We start from the raw sequence: 6,817 nt of genomic DNA, 5'->3' as shown, positions 1-6,817 counted from the left end.
CCAATTTACTAAAAGGACAATGACTATTTGTAAGGAACAAGGGTGAAATTTCAAATACAGGGCCTGCTCATTATTATAGACACGGTTGACTTTTGCAGAAACGCTTCAGATAGTAAACCACGTTGAGTTTTGTCATCTTAAACCAATGTACGCACGGAAATCAGCTTTTGCTCTGCCAGTCTGCTCTAGAAACTCATAAAACAACAGGTAACTTTTCAAAATGAATGAGGCTACATAAAATTTTAGCTTAAAATAAAAAGGATTTGGACTGGAATACACTTTATAATACTGTAATGATCGGATATTTTGTGTTTAGTTCAGAGTTGACACCTTTTGTTATTCTTGTAAATAGTTCATGCGTTTTTGTTCATGTAACTGCGTTTATATGTGGCACTGGCCGACCAGTTGAGTTTTTTATTGGTCAATTACTCGTCTGTTTTGGAGACTGGCCCTTGTGAGTTGAGACTTCTGTTGTTTTGCTCTTGTTTTGGTGTAGGTTAGAGCCTGCAGTAGCCCTTGTGTTCAGAAAATAAACAACCAGAAGAAATTTGGCACGTTTCCTTACACTGTAACGCTACAATAACTACATTTTAAGGCATGAACAAAGATACATGTTTTTCATAATGTACATGTCGTTTATTAAGAATGATTCAGGCTTAGTAACTACTTCTAACCCTAACCTCATTTTTGATTATTTTATTTTTATTTTATTTATCCAGGGGACCCAATGAGAGCACTTGGGCTCTCTTTTTCATGCTCTGTTTAAAATACAACACAAACTGAAAAAACAGTCAAAACAAATAAGTCCATAAAAAACATCAATAACAAGTGCAGGTGTATGTATCAAAGTTTGTTATCAGATTATTAAATTGCAATTATGTCACCAACGTGTCCAGTTTTGCTTTTCCTTGGAGCATATTCCATTTTTGTGAAATTGTACCCAATAATACAATAAACCAGCCTTCGTGGAAAGTCTACATGTTAATTAGTTTTGGCTGATGTGAATAAATACACAGTGGTAGATGAAGCACTCAATTTCACTGAACAGATACAGAGGTAAAACGTTACTCAAGTAAAAGTGAAAAAAATGAATGAAAAAATCTATTTAAGTAAAAATATTTAAGTACCCAATTAAAAATGTAGGAGTAAAAACTAAAAGTATTTCTAGCAAGTGTTCTTAATTTGTTTAAGTGTTAAATTTAATGATATTTGTTCAAAAATTAAACATATTTTGGTCAACAGCAAAATTAATACCAATCAATTTTGTATTTTTTTGTATGCATTTTGTGTAATTATTTTTGTTTGCTCAAATCTGAAGCTTGAACTTGAAAACTTTAGTTAAACATGGTAAAAATAACCCCTGAAATCATACAAAAAGTACTTTTTACTTTTCAGTCCGGTTACAAAATGTACAAAGTAGAAAGTACAGATAGCTGCTCTCAAATATAAAGTAAAGTAAAAAGTATACACTGTAGAAATTACTTAATTAAAGTAAAGATACCTAAAAATTTAACTTTGGTACAGTACTTTACTGCTTGTACTTTGTTACCGTCCACTTCCTACCGAAATAGTTCAATGTATTGGAAAGGTACTACAAACCTAAAACCAAACCTGTTCTTATCTATGTGTCAAAACCACAAAAACATAATAAAAGTACTGCAATGATCCCTGTCTCTTGTTTTAGTCCATGTCTTTAAAGGATTACAAAAGTTTCCCGTCTTTCACTGCCTCAGCTCTGTTCTTAAGACCTCTGTTGTTTACGGGATTAGCGGCATTTGCGGCCTTAGCATCATGATGAATTTTTCAGCTGCTTGTTACTTATCGTCTGCTGTGGTGCCATCCAACACAAATAACAGTGTAATTGGGCTTTATGTAGGTGTCACCTGTTGTATTCATAAGCTAATTGGCACACTCATTGTCGCACTCATTGTCATTGCCTTTCGCAGATTCAGTTTCACCGACGCCGCTCTTGGCACGTGTCACCCGAGTGTCCTGCTCCATTAGCTCCATCGCGTCTTTGCCTTTATCTCATATTCCTTGTAATTTGAGGAATTTTCCAACAAATGTGTGATGTAAGATCGGACATAAGGGGTGAAGCGTGCCGGGACGATCGCCTGTGCGCGTGTTTAAAAATACATAAGCATCATCATCGGGATCAATGTCAAGCAGCACGCGTCCGACCACAGAAAGACCTCGAGCGATTGGTAGAAAAAAGGTGAAATTTGGACAGATGGATGAGGTGTTTGAAGGGGAAACGGGACTACGCTGTAAAAGGAGAACTTGTGTATGACTTGTACTTTAAAGTAGATCATTTTATTTCAAGCAACAGTATGTAACTTTGTGGAGGTGGCACATCTCCTACGTTATATTACTGAAATAAAAAGTTAAAACTAAACTAACACGTGCTTCACATTAAAAAAGTGCTTCACATAAAAAGTCAGCAAAAAAATCTAACAAACAGACAATACAACATCGGAAAAGAACAATAAAACACAAAGATATCATGTTAGACGGTGTTAAATACCAGGGAGAAGAGGTGGGTTTTCACATTTGTCTTAAACTGTGTCAAAAACTGTGAGAATCTGACAATAAAAACATATAAAAGTTGTGTAATCAGTTTCTTTCATGCACATTGATTTAGTTTAAGTGTTTTTTTGCCCCAAAGTAGTAAACATGTATGCACTATGTATTAATGTAATGTAATCCAATTAATCTGCATTACAAAAGGTTTTCTCAATACTTTCCTGATATTGAGTTTCAATAAATAAATAGTCTGAATAAAAATCAAAGTTGTAAAGTTCATTTCATACCCGGCCTATATTAGATTTGTACTTAAAAACACATGTGCAAGAAGCAAACTAAAACTTGAGACTTTTCTGACAGCGCTGGATATTCTATATTCTATACCTCAAATGCACTTCTGTCCATTCCATTTGCAGATTTTTATTAAGTCAGAAGTATTATTTAAACAGTTCTGAAATAAAATACCCAAGTGTAATATTTACTTACTGTTTTGACAAATGAAACATACAGTAGATATTTCCTTGTTTTGCAGTGTTTTGGCCTGGTCTTGTTTGATGCTCGTAGTCCAGATGTCAGGTTGTCCCGTCTCTCCTGTGGTACTGTCCCCGGGGGGTTTGGGACGCGCGACTCGGGCCGGTGACTGGAGGGCCAATCTGAAAAGGTGCTTTAGACAAATCAGGTGTCAAAGGAGCGGCGCGTCGTCCCATTGTTCTACGCCTTTGTCATTGTGTTGTTTCTAATGTGAGCCACGCGTCCAGAGGATCAGATGAACAGACAGATGAAAGAGATACGGAGGAGGAGAGGAAGAGGAGGGAGAGAGAGTGTGACCAGCAGAGGGGTGCAAAGACAGAAGGATGAAGAGAGGGGAAGACATGGTCCAGTTTATTGTGTTCCAGTTTTGAAATCTATTTATTCTGAATATACAATTAGATTTTTTTCTCCTTCGGTTGGAAAATGCAACACTTGAAAATCACTCAAAGGTTATGCAAATTAATAATCAACGGGCTGATATTTTACCTATATACATTAATTATAATATTAGTTATAATCTAAAGCACAATGTTTGCTTTTTTTGGCTGGTGTCAAAAAATGTTTTCTAAAATTCCAAAATGCAATGATAAAAATATGTTTATGTATATATCCCTCTTTCTGTTTGTCTCTACTTTATTTATTTATTTCATTTTTTTTTCTTCACATTTTCTGTGTTCATACAACAGTGTGCCAAACTCTAATGGCAAAAGTAAAACACAACTACCTGCCAAGCATCAAATGGTGTGTTTGCTTGGACAGCTTCTTGGGGTTTCATGTTTTTCACAGTGTCATTTATATACTAGCATGTACATGTAAACAGAAATATGCGTACAATATACACTTCTGTATGTAGTGTGTAAAACGGTGAGTGTGCAGATGTGCATGTGTATATGCTACATGTGTGTGTATGTACAGTATGTGCCTTACATAATGTTGATCATTGTGAAAAATAAAATTGAATTGAATATGTGGACACTACAAAGAAGTACACTAATATAGACAGATATGGTTATATAGTACTATCTAAAATACTGATGCACCATGAGTTTGAGTTTAAACCTTATGTATATGTGACTTACATACAGTGTTGGGAAGTAACTGAATACATATCAGAATACTAATTTTGAGTAACTGTATTCTGGTACAGTTACTTTTTCATTTGGTGGTATTCAGAATATAGTTACTTTGCTAAAATCGAAGGAATACGCTGCAGTACTTGAAAATGTAGCCTTCATACTCCAGTAGCAGTGAGTGCACGTTTTTCCTTCTGTAATTAGTGATGAAAATACAGAAACAAACAGTGAAACAAACATAAAGCACTTTTTAATCCTATGTTGCGTCTTTACACTATACTTTAAATGCTACTCAGCTTCAAAGTATTTCAAGTACTCAGAATACAGTACTGTATTCTGCTTGGACCATGTATCAGAGTACATTGACAAGTACATTTTAATTCAGGTATTCAGTATGCTGTAACTAAAAACATTTTCAAAGTATTCTTCCCAGCACTGCCTATATAGCCTTTTTTGGATTTTATTTTTCCATTTGAATTTTTTATAGCTATCGTTACATTTTCTATTTGTGTTTTACATTGGATAGATCATATTACAAGTTTAGCGCCGCAGCTCTGTTAAAGCCAGACTAAAACTGGAGTAATACAATCAATCAATCAGCCGTGCTCTGCCTCCTCTGCTCCACGGGACATCTACACACACATACACACACACATACACACGCACTTCACTATAGATACACTGCGGGGGAATTACAGCCCATAAATCCAGAGACAGGAGGAGGGCCCAGGACGATTCACACTAGAAACATCTATGCAAACTGCTCACATTACCTCCATAAAACCTGCCATTAAACTGATCCGAGCACGTCACACTCAAGACACCGTTGTTGAGTCATTATAAATTTAAAAAAGTTACAGTGGTTGTTAATATCTGGTTTACATACAGCTGGCAGTGGATCAGGAGGTGTGTATCTAGTGAAAAGTAGACGGTACATATTGTTCACTTAACTTACTTGTGTGGTAAGAATGTTTGGTTGGGCCAGTTGTTGAAATTAGTCCTTTAGACCTCCTTAAGACCGGCCATTTTAGACCAGATGCTGTTGTTTATACTTACTTGCAAATCTGCTTGACTTCCTACATGTTAGCTCCGCTGTATAAATGTGTATAGACCGAACATTTTAGATCATAGTAGTTAGTCCTGATTTAGATTATTGTGTACCTGGTTTAGAGATACACCTACAGACCTACATTAGTTGGTTTCGGTGGTTAAATACCGACTAAATGTAATCCAGGTTCAGCCCATTTAGTCCTTATTTATGAATGTAATGTGCAAAAGGAATTGTGCAATGAATGAAGTGTGCAACGAGTGGAATGTGCAGCGAGTGGAATGTGCAATGTGTGTAGTGTGCAAGTTTTATTTTGATCCTTTTGTGACCCCAGCCCTTGAGACAACAGATGGAAGCCTTTAGCTATAATCTGATGTGTTTACTTTGAAGTTGAATCATGTCTGTTCATGTGTGCATTGTCCCAATCAAGTAAATAAATAAATAAATACATTTACATAAAAGTAAAAGTGCGTAAAAACAGTAGAGTACTATACTTAAGTACAAATTAGGTATCTGTACTTTTAAAAATGGATACTTTTTACTTTTACTTCACTACATTTGAGAGCAGGTATCTGTACTTTCTACTCAACTACATTTTTAACTGGACTGAAAAGTTAAAGTATTTTTCATTATTGTTTGAGACCTGCTGAAAAGGCTGAGGGATTTATTTTGAACACATTCATAATCTGAGCAAACAAAAATATACAAATAAAACAGCAAGAAAAAAAAATTGATTAAATATTTTCTGCTGAACAAAATCACTACATTTAAAGCTTTATTGAACCTCAAAATATGCACAAATTACTTTTACTTTTTACTCTTTCAGTACATTTTTACTTGAGTAGATTTTTTTTCCCTGTGATACTCTTACTTGCTTACTTTAGCTTTTAATTTTAATCTTTTTTCCCCCAGTATCTGTGCTTTTATTGAAGTAACAGAATTGAGTACTTCTTCCGCCATTGGTTGTTAAATCTGTTTTCAGTGGTTTTCGATTTTCAGTGTTTTTTCGTGGCCTTTTCCTGTTTGCGGTGCTGGTTCAGTCCTTAATCTAAATCAGGTTTAATCAATTTTAATCCTTATTCACATCCCAAACAGCCCTTGTCAAGTCAGACGTATTGATTTATCCTGCGGTTTAGCGGTTTAGCGTTGCTCTTAGTCCTACTCATAGTTTAGTCAAGATTTATGGGAACGTATGGGAAGTATGAGACTCTTGTGTGACACTTGTTCTGACACATCCAGAGATATGAAGAATGAATGACACTTTAAAGAGCTGACAGTCGTCTACAACTGCTCCATGTTTTTAGTAAATATCTGACACGTTTGAGGTCTGGGGTTTGGCCTGAAGCAGACGGCATTTGCGCTGGTTTATGATAAAAGAGGTCTCCTGTCTGCCATTTGAATTTATCTGTTATTGATGTGTTAAGATTAATCGCTCCTACATGGTTTTATCGGGTGTTAAATCTCGCCGTTTTACACTTGGAACGGTGACAGCCCTCCAGATCATACGACTGGTCATAGTGATGTAACTTTTCCAGCAAAGCCCCACAGCAGAACAGCACAGTTTATCTTATTGTTTTTGATGCTGAAAAAAAAAAATATATATATAAACACGAATACTCCTTTCTGTGAGAGCGCTTGCCTC

General features: G+C 35.6%; 1 protein-coding gene across 1 annotated transcript in view; it reads left to right on the top strand.

Moving 5' to 3' along the window:
• prdx3 (peroxiredoxin 3) overlaps positions 1-6,817 on the top strand; it is a 254,629-nt gene that overhangs the window by 49,728 nt on the left and 198,084 nt on the right. The window lies entirely within an intron of this gene.

The sequence above is a fragment of the Periophthalmus magnuspinnatus genome, chromosome 15 (assembly GCF_009829125.3).
Source record: "Periophthalmus magnuspinnatus isolate fPerMag1 chromosome 15, fPerMag1.2.pri, whole genome shotgun sequence".
NCBI classification, from domain to species: Eukaryota; Metazoa; Chordata; class Actinopteri; order Gobiiformes; family Gobiidae; genus Periophthalmus; species Periophthalmus magnuspinnatus.
Note: the sequence above shows the minus strand (reverse complement) of the source record. Positions and strands in the feature narration are given on the sequence as shown.